Below are 17,795 nucleotides of genomic sequence, written 5' to 3' on the forward strand. Positions count from 1 at the left end.
GTGTTGAAGTGGTGGGTGGTGTCTGTCTTGTTATTGTCTCTTTCTTCATACATCTGTCAGTGTTTTCACAGTCACTTCTGCTCTGCTTTGTTTTATTTTTTTTTTTACCTCACTTTCTGTCTTGCTTTTCTAATGGTTGATATTTTTACTGCTCGCCATACATTTCATTTAGTTTTCACTTTTGTTTTTCTATTTATCCCTAGCTGTTTAATTTTCCTCCTCTCAACATAACTCATTGCCTTCCGTTACTGTGGATGCGTGACTCTCTCTCTCTCCCTCTTTCTCCACTCCGTTGGTTTTTAAGGTTTTGTGGTTCGTTTCTCTCCAGACTCTAATGAGCTCCAGGGGGAAAATTAGTGGTGGAATAACAAGCAAATACCAACATCATCTTCCTTTTCCCTCCAGATCCCTCTTTCTTTCATTTACCTTCTTCCTTCTGCAATTTTCCTTTTTCTCCTTCCTCTGACTGTATTCCTTTTCATTATAATTTGTCTTTCTCCACTTTTTCATTTCATTTTTTCTGTTGCCTTTTTTTAATTGCTCCCCTTCTGCAGTCTCATCTCACTGACATTACCTTTCTTCTATTTAACTTTTTTTCTTTTGTCACATTGTTCTTTTTGAATTGATTGATTTATTTAATATGAAACTCACATGCATTAGATAAACCGATGTAATGCTTGAGTGCGTTAGCACGTGCGCTAATTTTCAACACCAGTCCAGTACTTTTTACTGTATTTCTATTTCTCTATTACCTTTGAGATTATATATTAGTCCATATATAATTCCATGCTTCAACTCTTAGTTACTCAGCACTCTTCTCTTGTCTTTGTGGGGATGTCTGGGCTTCTGTCATAGATTTCTCTTTAACCATGTCTTTATTTTTGGTTTCATCCTAACCCTATTTCAGAATCAATAAACTTCCTAATTTCCTAAAAGTATACATAGGACTTACAGTACAGCTGAATTGACGTCAGAGGAAGAGTCCAGGTTAAAAAGGTAGAATATTTTAAACAAGCCATGTAAAAAACTGTGGGACTGAAAATACGGAATAATTTTGTCTGCAGCTGAGACCCACCTGTGTCATAGTGAAGACAGTTTAATTACTGTACTTTTTTATAAACCTCTGTTGTACTGTAGATGTACTATGATATGGTTAATTTGATCGATTACATAAGTACTTTTAAAGTAATAATTTTTTGTGTAGAACAGCAGCACAGTGAAAGACCTACCCAGCAGGCACTGATGGTTGAAGGACCATTGGCTTATGTTTTGATTTTGAAAGGTAAATCAACGTTGATGAGGCCAAGTTATTTCAATGTTGTATTAGGGTCTTTGGAGAGTGTTATTTCAGCATTGAATTACAGTGTTTTGGCAATGCAAAGTCGAATAACAGTCTTGCATCAACGTTGAATTCTGGTCATTCATCGGCGTTACAATTATGTTGATTAGTAGTTCTTATCAACGTTACATTCATATCTATTCATGGTCTATCGTCAACGTTACATTTACCTTGAATTAACTGTTGATTTTGAAGGATCAATCAACGTTGAAATTGTACTTTCAACACTGATTCATCTATACATAGTTTGCTGTACATTATTGTAATTTTACATTCAGCTGTGTTATAGGTAATTTCCTATTGGATCAACATGTCAATTGTGACTGAATCAGTGATTTCCTGTGTTTTCAATGTAATTATAATTTGTGTTATATTGCAATGCTCTTTTACCTATACAGCATATAAAATACCTCTTCAAATAATTATCCAAATTAACAAAAAAACAATAAAGTAATAACAGAAACCTCTTAGACATCAAGGTGGGAAACAATTGATGCATTAAAGATCCATTTATTTTTAAAAACAAAAGCCTTTACAATGTGGTTGGTACCAAGCTAATACCAAACTACTAAACAAATTACAGCCATTACAAACCAAATTAAACAGGACTGATTGACAGTTGGAAAACAAGTATAACAAAAATGGTTATAGATGGTTAAAGATGACAGTCACATCTTTTTTCTTCTACTGTCACCCAACATCTCTGGTGCAAGTGCCCATTCTCTTCCAAACATTCAAGGATGTTGTAGCATTGCAGTAGATTGTGATGACAGCATCTGAGTATAAAAAACAAGTCAGATTAATGTCAATTGTCAATGCAGATGATTGATTTGAAATGTACACCTTTTTAACAACAATGAATAATTTGTCTGTAGTGGACAAGTTCAAACAACAGAAACTTGTAACCTGAAAATTTGAAACCTTGATAGAGCCCTTGCAAGTAATACTGCATTTTGCTTCTGCCATATTTTTAGGTAGGCCATCTATGACACAGACAGAAAGTAAGCACAAGTGTATTTACATTTACACAGACACCCACCCACTAAGGGAGGATAAAAGGCACTAAATGAACAGGGTGGGAATCTCAAAGGAAGAGAAGAAGAAGTGCATTTCTTGTGCTCAAGTGAAAAACAAATTGTGCTCAAATAGTGCTGCCACTGCCCTCTACATATTTGCTACTTAGCCAACTTTTGGCTGCATTGTGTCATAATCCATTTAAGAATAAGAAAAGAAAATGAAAACCCAGGGGTGTCCACCTCCAGTCCTCAAGTGCTAGTTTTCCCCACCCTCCCCCACTGATTACCTTGATCAGGTGTGTCAGTTAGCTACTGATTGACTGAAAACACCTGGTCAAGATAATCAGTATTGTACATTAACAATCAGTACAAACACAACTTGTAAGATGATTTGATGACTGGTTTAAATCTGCAAATATTCATGTTCATAATAAATTGCCCAAAAATAAGAATAATTCCAAACCATTAAAAAATGCACACAAAACAATTGTAGTAGAAATGTCATCATACAAGGGGTAGGATGACTGCTGGTAAACAACCAGGTATCTGTAAGAGTCCACTCTGGATCGCTCCATCTGGACATTGTCTCCATTTATTTGGTTTCTGTTGTCTTGTAGGTGGTCATGACAGCAACAAAAACAACTGAAATTATTTCAACCATATTTCAACGTTAATTTCTTAGTATTTCTTTTTACGTTTTTAAATGTGTTTTACATTTGTGTACAAGTGTACAAGTGCCATATTTCAACGTTGAAGGTCAGTTGTGCGCCTGCTGTGATAATGTCATCATGTTTAATTTAATGTTGTCTGTCATACCATGAAGTAGAGATACTGTAATTGTAGAACCTATAATAATCTTTTAAACATTGATACAATAATAAGTAATGTCTGTCCTACCAAAATGAATTCATTCTCTTTCTCTATTCATACAACATTTCATTTGATATATCTCCCTTTAAACAGTATTTTTTACCATGTGTTATTCCTTATTCATAAAGCTGGTCGAACAGGATGCAGATGATACAGTTTACTAATCAGAGACTGATAGAACTGTGCACTTAGAATGGTAGTAAATGCCTGTGAGTGTGTTAATTTACGCATGTCTGCACCTCACAGCAGGGCTCGTCCAGGACCTTGTCCTCCAGCAGTAACTTGATTGTGGCAGAGCAAGAGAAACATAATTGTCTGCAGCAGGTCATCGAATAGCAAAGGCTGTAGGTGTGTGTGTGTGTGCGTGCGTGTGTGCGTATGTGTGTGGGGGGTCCCTCTATATTCCACTTTCCTCCCCTTTGTTCTTTTGCTCCCCTCCTTTATGGGTTCTCTTCTCTCCTCTCAATGTCAGGGCAGAGCTGACAGGTCAGTCTGATGCAGCATTATATGCTATGGAAATGTGCACACACTTACAGCACACGCTCCCACTTACTGCTGCCATACACATTTTTGCCACGGCGCCCTCTCACTCTGGCCAGATGGGCATAAAGGCAGATGAACATATGACACAAGTTACTGAAAAAAGTAGCAGACCAACATTTTTTCCTCAATGACAAGGAACCTTTGACTTTTAGCCCAGCTCCTCGAGACAGCTTCACAACTATCCATGGTAGCTTGATCTCTTGTCAGATCACGTGGCTCCATGTCCCCACAGCATCCCCTTGGTCTCATTCACTGCCACTCATTTAGAGTGACACAGACAAGGGAGCAAAATATTACTCTGCAGGTCAGGGCAACAACCTTGTAAAAGAATAGCCATGTCCATACATAGGTGCAGAAAAAAGACCAACCCAAAACCCCAGGAAGTGGAAGTCTTTTGTATTCCAAACTAATAATATATCTATACATACAATACAATCATTATCATATACAATCATTTAGAAAAAGGATGCATTTTACTTTTTTTCAAGTATCAAGTATTTTCATATTTGCGACTTAGGAAAGTCAATTCTTGATACAGAACAAAGTTTATACCATTATGCATAGAAAGGTACTGAACTATTTAGGATGATTTCTTGCTGCCACTGTGTGGGACATATTGTTTAAACCTACAGTAGTCAGGATATACTGTAGACACTTTACGTAGTAAGTAACAATTTAGCACAAAACAAATCCATTTATTGATGAGAACCTGATGGTAGCATGGCTGGCATTCTTCAGCAGTGCAAGACTGGAGGTCCAACATCTAGACATGAACTAAAAGATTTGGAGTTTTCTCTGCAGAATTGTTGATTCAGGTACATGTTGAGTGTTTAACATGACTTAACACACTACAGAATGTCACTAATATGTACTGTGGCTAATTCATGGCATTTGATGTCCCTGCTAAAATATGACTATAAGGTTCAAAGTGAATACATTGATAGAGTCTACCCGCTAACCCTTCGTCCTAAAGAGAAGACAAATGTGACATGTTGGAAGAAATTGCAGAGTCCGACTGTGTTGATTTTGTGTTATGAGCTGAGGTGATGGGGGACAGCAGGTCCAAGAGTCCACAACAGAGTTATATGACACAGAGAGAAGGAAAAAACATAAACTGACAGCTGTGAGCACATAGCTACAACCTCCAGAAACTCAAAGGTTTCAAGTTGGGCTTTAATGACACAAACACTCCCTGACCTATATTCCCAGCAGGGGGGGACCATGCTTGGCCAGGTGCTGCTGGCAGACTGGAACCAGTGCCACATGCAGTGGACTTCTGTACAATTATTCCTAACACAACATGTGGGCTAATCAACAGTTAACATTTCTATTATAATTTTCAGCAACACCATAAAAGCCAAAAATGTGCAAATGACTTTCTGTTTACTGGAAAGCACATGGTGAACTCTGGCACCATCAGAACGTGTGAAAGCAAGTGTGTGCATACGAACGCTGACAACTCTGTGAAACACACTTTCTTCTTTTGATTTAGCAGCAAGTTACAGACTAGACATATTTGAAACTTACAGATCACTGATGGACTAAATAGATAACAGTTTACTGTTATTCAAAACTCACTCAGATTTAATTACTATCTCAGAGTCAACACTGAATCTAATAATCTAAAAAACACTGTTTTTGACGATATGAATTATAGAATATGTGAAATTAAATTTGTTTCTAAAACTGCAAAACGTCATTCAACCTTGTTAGTGTCACGGAACGGCAGATGAACGGACCCACATGCACAGCGACGAGACGTGAGGCGAGGCGATGCGATAAAGTGGTATTTAATTCCAGAACTCAGGTCACAACGGTCCGGGATCATACACAGGTGACAGTAGGTAATCCAGACAGACGTGGCAGGCAGGGATAAGGCAGGCTCAGAGTCAACGAACCCCGGGCGCGACCCCCTCCTGGAGGTCCGCCGGAACTGCGACGGGCGCGACCCCCTCCTGGAGGTCCGCCGGGACTGCGACGGGCGCGACCCCCTCCTGGAGGTGCGCGGGGGCTGCAGCTGGCGCGACCTCCTCCTGGAGGTGCGCGGGGACTGCAGCTGGCGCGACCTCCTCCTGGAGGTGCGCGGGGACTGCAGCTGGCGCGACCTCCTCCTGGAGGTCCGCCGGGACTGCGACGGGCGCGACCTCCTCCTGGAGGTCCGCCGGGACTGCGGCGGGCGCGACCCCCTCCTGGAGGTCCGCCGGGACTGCGACGGGCGCGACCCCCTCCTGGAGGTCCGCCGGGACTGCGGCGGGCGCGACCCCCTCCTGGAGGTCCGCGGGGACTGCGGCGGGCGCGACCCCCTCCTGGAGGTGCGCGGGGACTGCGGCTGGCGCGACCCCCTCCTGGAGGTGCGCGGGGGCTGCGGCTGGCGCGACCTCCTCCTGGAGGTGCGCGGGGACTGCAGCTGGCGCGACCTCCTCCTGGAGGTGCGCGGGGACTGCAGCTGGCGCGACCTCCTCCTGGAGGTGCGCGGGAACTGCAGCTGGCGCGACCTCCTCCTGGAGGTGCGCGGGGACTGCAGCTGGCGCGACCTCCTCCTGGAGGTGCGCGGGAACTGCAGCTGGCGCGACCTCCTCCTGGAGGTGCGCGGGAACTGCAGCTGGCGCGACCTCCTCCTGGAGGTGCGCGGGAACTGCAGCTGGCGCCGCCTCCTCCTGGAGGCCGGCGGGCGCTGCGGCTCCGAGGGTGACAGGGACAGGAACAGGGACTGGAACGGCCGCAACATGGCCGACAGGGACTGGAACGGCCGCAACATGGCCGACAGGGACTGGAACGGCCGCAACATGGCCGACAGGGACTGGAACGGCCGCAACATGGCCGACAGGGACTGGAACGGCCGCAACATGGCCGACAGGGACTGGAACGGCATCTACTTGGCCGACAGGGACTGGAACGGCATCTACTCTGGAGCTGGCATGGCTACTTGCCGCTGCCGAGCTCGACGGAGCCGACGTCGGGCCTGATCGGGTGTGCATAGCACCTGTACGACAGGTGGTGCCCTCTGGTTGGGACACGACCTGCGCGTGACTGGACTGAACTGGAACCTGGACAGGAGCGTGACTGGACTGAACTGGAACCTGGACAGGAGCGTGACTGGACTGAACTGGAACCTGGACAGGAACGTGACTCGACTGAACTGGAACCTGGACAGGAACGTGACTCGACTGAACTGGAACCTGGACAGGAACGTGACTCGACTGAACTGGAACCTGGACAGGAACGTGACTCGACTGAACTGGAACCTGGACAGGAACGTGACTCGACTGAACTGGAACCTGGACAGGAACGTGACTCGACTGAACTGGAGACTGGACAGGAACGTGACTCGGCTGGACTGGAGACTGGACAGCTCGCGGCTGGACTGGAGACTGGACAGCTCGCGGCTGGACTGGAGACTGGACAGCTCGCGGCTGGACTGGAGACTGGACAGCTCGCGGCTGGACTGGAGACTGAACTGGGCTCGACTGGACTGGAGACTGAACTGGGCTCGGCTGGACTGGAGACTGAACTGGGCTCGGCTGGACTGGAGACTGAACTGGGCTCGGCTGGACTGGAGACTGAACTGGGCTCGACTGGACTGGAGACTGAACTGGGCTCGACTGGGCTGGGACCTGAACTGGGCTCGACTGGGCTGGGACCGGAACTGGGCTCGGCTGGACTGGAGACTGAACTGAGCATGGCTGAGCTGGGGCTGGAAACTGAGCATGGCTTGACTGACCTGACTGAGAGGTGGGACATGAAGCGGCTGCTGGCTGCAGGCCCGGGAGTTGCAGGACCTCACGCAGGACAGGTTCCCTCAGGACGAGAGCGGCTGCTTCCTCGAACAATTGTTCTCTCGTGCCCTGGTCTGCTGCCGAATCGGCGGTGTTCAAGAGATGGGCAAAGAGAAACGCAACTGGAGGAGAGCAGAGGAGGTGGACCCGTCGGGCGACGCTAGCGGGGATGCCTGCAATCGACACAACACAGTCAGTGGGAGAACCGAGGGGAACCCCCGCGGGAGGGGAGAGCTGCTCGGGCACTGCGACCGAGATCTCTGGGCCCTGAACCTCAGGCCCGTGCCCTCGCCGACGTCGTCTGGGGCGCCTGCGGCTGACCGTCGTCTGAGGCGCTGAGAGCGGCAGGGGCTGGGTCTCTGTAGCGGGGTCCGTGTGGTGAACCGAACCGGCGGCGTCTGGAACTTGGGTTGTAGCCGCAGGCGCGGCGACAGGAATGGGAACCGCCGACGCGGCGACAGGAACGGGAACCGCCGGAGCGGCGACAGGAACGGAAACCGCCGGAGCGGCGACAGGAACGGAAACCGCCGGAGCGGCGACAGGAACGGAAACCGCCGGAGCGGCGACAGGAACGGAAACCGCCGGAGCGGCGTCAGGAACGGGAACCGCCGGAGCGGCGACGGAGGCGCGGCCAGGCGATGCGCGCCGTGCGCGTGTCAGGTTTCTCCGCATTAGCCGGAGTCTATCGAAAAACGCCTGCACTCCGGGGTACTCACGCCACCAGTATTCATCCTCCAGGATCTCGATGGCTAATTTGACTGCTCGGAGCTGGGCCGTAAGGCTGGGCGCTTCCGTGTATTCCCTGGCCAGCCTCTCGAGATCCCCGCGGAAGTCCTCCGGTAAGCCCGGTGGAATAAATTCCATCGCTCCGGTGCGGAGTTAGACGCGGAGCCGACGAACAGAGAAAAACGGGGGAAAAAACAAGGGACAAAAAAACTCGTAGCAGACCTGGGTGCAGGTTGGCGCTGGCTGGGTCCAAGTCTGGCCAGATCGTTCTGTCACGGAACGGCAGATGAACGGACCCACATGCACAGCGACGAGACGTGAGGCGAGGCGATGCGATAAAGTGGTATTTAATTCCAGAACTCAGGTCACAACGGTCCGGGATCATACACAGGTGACAGTAGGTAATCCAGACAGACGTGGCAGGCAGGGATAAGGCAGGCTCAGAGTCAACGAACAAACAGGATACACGGGTTACAGCGGGGCTAGGTCAGCGAACGGGACTATGACAGGAACACACAAAACACGGCCGGACAGGATCAACGAACTAGAACAACGGTAACACACAAACAACGATCTGGCAGAGAACTGATGTGACAGGTGGTGGTTAAATACACGGAGTAGATCACTGATACAAAACAGGTGAGTGTAATGAGGACCGGGAGTGAAGCGGGAACTGCTGTGGTGTGATGAGAAACGGAAGTGCTTACAAAATAAAACCGGAAACTGGGATCAAAAACAGAAGAGTCCTTTCAAACTAAAACCAAGAACGAAAACCTGACAGTTAGAGGCAAATTGTATTATACCATTGTTACATTATACAAATATTGAACAGCAAAATTCAAAATTCTTAAAAAAAAATCTTAAACCAAACTTAATTGCTAACAGATTTTCTTATGATGTAATAGAAACATCTACAGAATACATACATATACAGTATTAAATGTATCAGTAAAATGTTTTTCTTTTTCTCCCTTTTCATACAACACATTTGTTTGATGCTGTCATCCTGCACCGAGTACAACATTCACACTTTTGAGTCATCTACAGTTTTTATCGGTCGCTTTGATGCAGCCGTCCAATAAAAAAACACATTTTTTAACAGTTCACACACAGGTCTAAACATTGGCTCCAACACGCTTTGTTTGTAAAAGGCCCTAACCATGTCAAAACACTTGAGATATGCAGCAAAAACTAATTTTGCCTTCAAACAATACAACTTGCAACCAAGTATATGAACACGTCCAATCAGTCACAACACAGTGGACAGCAAAATACAAAACAATGATCTCAGTGTGAATCAGTGCATCACTGATTGTCATTGTAGTCTGTTGCTATTTGTTGTCTTCGTAGTTTATGTCAAATTTACCTTCATGCAAAAAATTGGATCCAGATGAAAAAATGCTTTGATGTACTCAATTCATGAAATTCATTTTTTTTTCAAACTCTGGCAGAAAACTGAAATATTGTAAATATTACAGAAAATCCATCCATCCATCCAGCTTTATCCGGGGCCAGGTCACGGGGGCAGCAGTCTAAGCAGAGAGTTCCAGACTTCCCTCTCCCCGGACACTTCCTCCAGCTCTTCCGGTGGGACCCCAAGACCAGGCCAGCCGAGAGACGTAGTCTCTCCAGCGAGTCCTAGGTCTTCCTCGGGGCCTCCTACCGGTGGGACATGCCCGGAACACCTCCCCAGGGAGGCGTCCAGGAGGCATCCGAACTAGATGCCCGAGCCACCTCAGCTGGCTCCTCTCGATGTGGAGGAGCAGCGACTCTACTCCGAGCTCCTCCCGGGTGACAGAGCTCCTCACCTTATCTCTAAGGGAGCGCCCAGCCACCCTGCGGAGGAAGCTCATTTCAGCTGCTTGTATCCGTGACCTTGCCCTTTCGGTCATGACCCAAAGCTCATGACCATAGGTGAGGGTAGGAACGTAGATTGACCGGTAAATTTAGAGCTTTGCCTTTCGGCTCAGCTCCCTCTTCACCACGACGGACCGATACACCGACCGCATTACTGCAGCCGCCGCACCGATCCGTCTGTCAAACTCACGCTCCCTCCTTCCCTCACTCGTGAACATGACCCCAAGATACTTAAACTCCTCCACTTGGGGCAGGAACTCTTCTCCAACCTGGAGAGAGCAAACCACCTTTTTCCGGTCGAGAACCATGGCCTCAGATTTGGAGGAACTGATTCTCATCCCAGCCGCTTCACACTCAGCTGCAAACCGCACCAGCGCACGCTGGAGGTCCTGGCCTGATGAAGCCAACAGGACAACATCATCTGCAAAAAGCAGAGATGCAATCCTGTGGTCCCCAAACCAGACCCCCTCCGGCCCCTGGCTGCGCCTAGAAATTCTGTCCATAAAAATAATGAACAGAACCGGTGACAAAGGGCAGCCCTGCCGAAGTCCAACATGCACCGGGAACAGGTCTGACTTATTGCTGGCAATGCGAACCAAGCTCCTGCTCCGGTTGTACAAGCACATGTAGACTGCTTGGGCAAACTCCCACAAACCCTCAAGCACCCTGCTGAGGGTATAAAGCCGGTCCACCGTTCCACGACCAGGGCGAAAACCACATTGTTCCTCCTGTATCCGAGGTTCGACTATCGGCCGAATCCTCCTCTCCAGTTCCCTGGCATAGACTTTCCCAGGGAGGCTGAGAAGTGTGATCCCCCTATAGTTGGAACACACTCTCCTGTCCCCCTTTTTGTAAAGAGGGACAACCACCCCGGTTGTCCAGTCCAGAGGAACTGTCCCCCTCCTCCACGCGATGTTGCAGAGGCGTGTCACCCAAGACAGCCCCACAACATCCAGAGACTTGAGGTACTCAGGACAGATCTCATCCACCCCCGCTGCTCTGCCACCGAGGAGCTTACTAACTACCTCGGTGACCTCAGCCTGGGTGATGGGCGAGTCCGCCTCTGAGTCCCCTGCCTCTGCTTCCTCAGCAGAAGGCATGTCGGAGGGGTTGAGGAGATCCTCAAAGTACTCCTTCCACCGTCCGATAACATCCCCAGTTGAGGTCAACAGCTCCCCACCTCCACTGAAAACAGAGTTGGTAAAGAACTGCTTCCCCCTCCTGAGGCGCCGGACGGTTTGCCAAAATCTCTTTGAGGCCGAGCGATAGTCCTCCTCCATGGCCTCCCCGAACTCCTCCCAGGCCCAAGTTTTTGCCTCCGCAACGGCACGGGCTGCAGCACGCTTGGCATGCCGGTACCCATCAGCTGCCTCAGGAGTCCTACAGGTCAACCATACCTGGTAGGACTCCTTCTTCAGCTTGATGGCGTCCCTTACCTCCGGCGTCCACCACCGGGTTCGGGGATTACCACCACGACAGGCACCGAAGACCCTGCGTCCAAAGCTCCGAACGGCCGCGTTGACAATGGAGACGGAGAACATGGTCCACTCGGACTCTATGTCTCCCACCTCCCTCGGAATCTGGTCGAAGCTCTCCCGGAGGTGTGAGTTAAAGGTCCGTCTGACAGAGGGTTCAGCCAGGCGTTCCCAACAGACCCTCACAATACGTTTGGGCCTGCCAAGTCGTTCCAGCCTCCTTCCCTGCCAGCGGATCCTACTCACCACCAGGTGGTGATCAGTTGACAGCTCAGCCCCTCTCTTCACCCGAGTGTCCAAAACATATTGCCGAAGGTCAGGTGAAACGACTACAAAGTCTATCATCGACCTCCGGCCTAGGGTGTCTTGGTGCCATGTGCACCGATGGACACCCTTATGTTCGAACATGGTGTTAGTTATGGCCAAACTGTGCCTAGCACAGAAGTCCAATAACATAACACCATTCGGGTTCAGATCAGGGAGGCCGTTCCTCCCAATCACGCCTCTCCAGGTATCACTGTCGTTACCTACGTGGGCATTGAAATCTCCCAGAAGAACGATGGGGTCCCCAGTTGGAGCGCTTTCCAACACTCCCTCCAGAGACCCCAAGAAGGCCGGGTACGCCACACTGCCATTCCGTCCATAGGCACAAACAACAGTGAGTGACCTATCCCCCACCCAAAGGCGCAGGGAAACGACCCTCTCGTCTACTGGGGAAAACTCCAACACATGGCGGCTGAGCTGGGGAGCTATGAGCAAACCCACACCAGCCCGTCGCCTCTCACTGTGGGCAACTCCAGAGTAGAAGACAGTCCAGCCCCTCTCAAGGAGTTGGATTCCAGATCCCAGGCTATGTGTGGAGGCGAGCCAGACTATTTCTAGCCATTACTGCTCAACTTCCTGCACAAGCTCAGGTTCCTTCCCCCCAAGTAAAGTAACATTCCATGTCCCGATAGCAACATTGGTTGACCAGAGATTGGGTCGCCGAGGCTCCTGCCTTCAACTCTGTCCAATCCACTATGCACTGGCCCCTACGGCTCCTCCTGCAGATGGTGGGTCCACCTGAGGACGGTCCCACATTGCCATGCGGGAATAGCCAGGTGCTCGCATGCGGGCGACGTCTCAGTCCTGGCCCATCGCCCAGGACCTGTTTACCAGGGGCAGTTAGCCCCCCACAACATACCTCCTGGGGTCATTCAGGCACACAAAATCCTCCACTAAGTTAAGGCGGCGGTTCACGGAGGAGCAGAAAATACATGTAAACTAAACTAAACTAAACTACTTCAGCTGTGCACCAAAATGATCTTCCAATATGTTTGACTGTATTTCAGAAAATCCATCTAAACTAAAGTATAGTCAAACTTATTAAAGGATGAGACAACCACTACTGATACTAAGTTTTTGCTTTAGACCTCCATCCATGCTGGTAAACAACAACACAGACCTGGTACCATTTTTAAGCCTAAAAGATGCTTATGTACATGCTCTAATCATGGTGCAATAGTGATGCACTTATTGTGTATCAGAATGTGTTTCTGTTTTCTATTCTATATTATTTAAATGTTTAAAATAAATAATGTCATTACTTTACATTTTGAGAAATAGTTTAGATGCAAATGCAATCTGTTAATGAGTATAATTTCAGTTTTAGCACATAGATTTCTCTATTTCATTGTCGGAAAAGTTCAGGTCTTTGGTCTCATGAGTCCAAAACAAAAATGTCAAGTTCTAACTGCAGTCAGACATAAAGGGAGGGGTTTTCCAGGAGACACCGTTAGTGAGAATTGAGGGTATCTATAAGAGGTATAACTATTAGAGCATTTACAGCTACGTACAAGTACAGTACATCAGTTTGAAGGATCATTGTTTGTTTTCCCACAGGACCAGACAATAAGGAAGCAGTTACGAAAACTTGTCACCTCTGGGAAAACTATTAACTCACTAAGCTATAACATAAAAAAAACACAACACTTAAACAAGATGCTGCATCCAAACCTTGGAGTGGCAGCCTATCTATTAAATTAGATTAGATAAATGAATTGACTTATTATCAATGGATGTTACAGTACTGTACATTATGAGAGCAGAGCAGAGGAGGAGACTGAAGAGGAGAGGAGACCATTGACCTTTGACATCACCTTTTATAGTTCTTCACACACACATAAGCAAATTCACACTCTAGTATGCTTACAAGGTGCTCTTTTTTCACAATTCTTCATCCAGAAAAAACCCACAACAAAACCCTCCTTCGCACAGTCCCTCAAAACTGAAGAACAAGCAGGTTTGAGTCAGTGAAAAAAATACATCCCTCGATCTACTGTAGTAGAGAGGAGAGGAGAGGAGACCTTTGACCTTCAACGAGACATTTAATTTACACAAACATATTTACAAGAAAACACCAAGTTAAAAAATGAAATCAAAATAATGAATCGAAATAAAAAATAAAAACAAAATCATTATAGTAACAACAATAAAAAATAAATATATCAGTTCCTCACTCATTCCCATTCTGTGACAAACAGACGATGGAGGAAGGACCCAAATGCTATGGCGGATTCCTAGACGACCAAAAGAAAACCAAGAAAAGGGAAAAACACAACTAAGAAAGATGGGTGACGGGCCAGAACAAAAACACAAGGGATGAGTTGCAGGAACAGAGCAGAGTCCATGAGGAGAAGTCCAGATATTCCCTCAAGGAGGGTGGTGGTGAGGGAGCCTCGGCCCCACAGCCGCTGGGCCGAAATGGTACATCCAATGCCCGGAGACAAGGCTGGAGTTCTAGGAGGCCGGCGTCTGAACAGTACAACGTGCTGGTGCTCTCCAGATGGGCGACGCTCCAAGAGACGAGGAGGCGTGTCGGTCTGCGACGGCAGAGGCCGCGCCATCGCCGTGGCGGGAAATGGCGACCTCCGGGCAGGGATGATGCAAGAGGGGCTCAATCGATGGTCCGTAAAGCAACCCTGATACTGGGCACCCCTGTCTTATCCCCCTCTGAACCGGAATCGCTCTGCTAAGACCTCCTCCCACCTTGATTAAGACAGTAGCTTCACAATAGAGTATTTTTAGCCAAGAAATAACTTGGCTAAAAATACTTCTCCCCGAATATGAACGCACCTAAAGTGCCAAAATGATAACCATGGTCAACTCTGTCAAAAGCGTTCTCCTGATCTAGTGAAAAAACACCCACATCCAATTCATTCACTTCAGACAGGTCAATAATAATATGCAATAAAAATAAATTGTCCATAGTAGTCCGGTTTGGTACGCAATATGATTGGCTCTAATGCACAATCGACCCAACACACTCTTCCGTTTACAAGGCATTTAGCAAAATATTTTATAATCAGTACATAACAGTGACACTGGTCTCCAGTTTTTCAGCAGCCCAAGGTCTCCTGTTTTGGGCAGAAGTGTTACTATGACCCTTGTACAGCTGGTTAGCATCCTCCCGGATACATACAGTCTGCAAAAACTTCAATCAAGTCCGTTCCCAAAACATCCCAAAGGCACTTAGAGAACTGCCTGCACCGAACAGCTCCGTGTAGAAGTCAATGGCAATTCTTCTCATCATGGCAGGCTCCGTAGTTATACAGATGGAGTGGCAAATTTTCGCTGTCTCGTTCCTGACGGATTTCACGCTGATCTCTTCATGACATTAGCATGATTTAGGCACCATTCCACCAAGCCCCCCTACACCAGTCATGACCCCCCACTGTGATGAGAGAGAGAGAGAGAGAGAGAGAGAGAGAGAGAGAGAGAGAGAGAGCACATAAATTTAATGTAAAGTAGTTTATAACTGAACTTAAAGTTACTTATGTCTAAGTAAGTAGAAAATTACAATGCCCTTTGGTCAAACATTCAGTCAACATCCACATGGATATTTTATTTGTTCTAATTATACTACGTATTACTGTATTGTAATGATTACTGTAGCACTAAATTTACTGGCAATTTTTTTTTCAACCAGCCAGAAATAAATGACAACTGACAAAGACCAAAAGCTTCCTCAGTCCAAGGAAAGTTCGATATTTTTCTCCAGTTTGGCTTCACTTCACACTTCACAAGAACTGGCTCGTTACGTGAACAAAAGACACAAAAGTGAGTAGGTGTGATGAACCCTCCCCCAAGAAGGACACAAATTGTGGAAGCTTGTTTCTGCTCCAGCCTGAAAGAGTTGACAACTTTCAAACAACTTCACCTGAGCCATGAAAACTATATATGTTTGTAAACTATAACTTTAAAGCTTCCACTAAAAACAAGGCTTTGTTAACATAATGCTGTATGAAGGAATTTAGTGTCTGTCCACCTTAGGTCACCCTCAGAGGACCAACAGCCTAGTGGTTAAAACACAGAAGCTCCCAGCTGGAGACTCCTGGTGTAAACTTGCCTCTGGTGTCTTTTGTTTACCACACAAATTCAAGTGACACAAGAGATCTGCAAACCCCATTTTTTGTTGACGAGGTGAGAAGAATCAGACAAGGCAAAGCACATCAGTGGACAGATGTTGGGCCTGTCTGTACAGCAGGAAATCAGCATCATCCACCATATCCAGTAATAAAAGGGCATCTGATTACATATATGTGTTACCAGAGTTATGCCAGCTAATATTCTTTTAGTTCTGTGTCATTTCAGTCACCTCCACGTCTCCCATGAAGGACATATAATGTAGAAGCTCCTTGAGAAACATTTCTGCGCTGAAAGAATGTAGTTGCAATGAACCAACTTTCAGACAACCTGGTTTAGAAAATGGTCAAATAAACTGGATGTTTATAAAATCTGTAAATAAAACTTGTTAAAAAGAAAGTATTCATTTTATGGTTCAGGATTTAAAAGTTTCTTATATTAAACCACCAACTAACAAAAACGGTTTGTTTAAAAAACTGTGGGTGGGAAGTTGTGTGCTTTAACCACTAGGCTCTTTGAAGTGATGGATCTCTGAAGAATCTTCTGTTTAAGTAGTTTACAAATGTATCTGGTTACATCACATCAGGTAACAGCACTGCAGGACTCTGATGCTTTGGGGAGAAGGGGTTGGTGTAAAACCAGTCTTACTAGTCCTGTGGATTGGTTGTTCTGTCTGAAAAGAGGCTTTCTATTGTTATGCTCATCATTCAATTTCATTAGGTACATTTGTACCAATTTTAGTCCAATTCAACCTAATACGGCCAGTAACTGATAAACCTCCAGAAAGTAGTTTGGCAGCTGCCGATGCTTATCTATAATTAAAAAAAAGTTAGTACAACATTCAACTCTGACATGACTTTTCAAGTTTTCTCGACTTTTTAGTTAGTCTGTTTAAACAGACTATTGTCTTTATTGTGTGTCTATTTGTCTGCCCTCGTAGCTTTCTTGTGCATAAACTGGCTTAATAAGGCTTCAATGTTTTGCCATTTTCTCTTACCCCACTTATTAACTCTTCCTCCAGCACCCTTATCTCTTTCTCCAACTTGTTTATGTAATTTATTTCTAGACTTGAGGTATGCGTCGTATATTGTTCACAAAAGGTTTTGATCTGGGACTTTCCAACCCCCCACCAGAGGCCCAGATTCTCAAAATCCCCCATCCACAGCTTCCACTGACTCCCAAACTTGGCAAAAGCTTCACAAAAAACTTGTTGAAGCATTAAACTGCCAATAAGGACATCTCTGACATTGTGCGACCAGCCACAGGGTGTTGTTGTCACCCAATGGTGTCACAGCCCAGGTCATTTAGCCACTGCCATTACTCATTTCCGGTTTTATTTTGTCACCACTTCCTGTTCCAGCATCTACATCAGCAGTTCTAGTTTTACTTCCGGTTTTAGTTAACTCACCTGCGTCCTGTTAGTAATTACTCACCTATATTTAATCACTGTCTCTTGCCATAGTCCCCCGCCAGATTGTCTGTGAGTACTAGCCAGCATTCCAGCATTTGCATTTTGTAGCTTGTTCCGTGAATGACCCTGTTTTCCCTGACCTTGCCTCCTGCCTTACCCTTTGATCCTGCCTTGCTGTAAGTCTGACCTAAGCCTGCCTCCTGACCACCGACTGTCTGATCCCTGCCTTTGTGTATCGACCCTTGCCTGCCTGACTACAAGTACGATTAAACCTTTTCGTCACCGAGCCTTGTCTCCGCCGTGCATGTGGGTCCGCTTCCTGGAGCGCCGTGACAAATGGTGGTCCGAAAACCCCACCAGTGATATTGTGGATGCTGT

At 46.8% G+C, this 17,795-nt stretch overlaps 1 long non-coding RNA gene across 1 annotated transcript; it reads right to left on the reverse strand.

Annotated features, from left to right (window-relative positions):
• Positions 1-81: 81 nt before the first annotated feature.
• On the reverse strand, positions 82-828 carry LOC129604248 (uncharacterized). The gene is made up of 2 exons (XR_008694973.1): positions 713-828; positions 82-676 (listed from the first exon to the last, which is right to left on the reverse strand). It is a non-coding gene; the product is annotated as an uncharacterized LOC129604248 (long non-coding RNA).
• Between the last annotated feature and the right edge of the window lie 16,967 nt (positions 829-17,795).

The sequence above is a fragment of the Betta splendens genome, chromosome 6, assembly GCF_900634795.4.
Source record: "Betta splendens chromosome 6, fBetSpl5.4, whole genome shotgun sequence".
NCBI classification, from domain to species: Eukaryota; Metazoa; Chordata; class Actinopteri; order Anabantiformes; family Osphronemidae; genus Betta; species Betta splendens.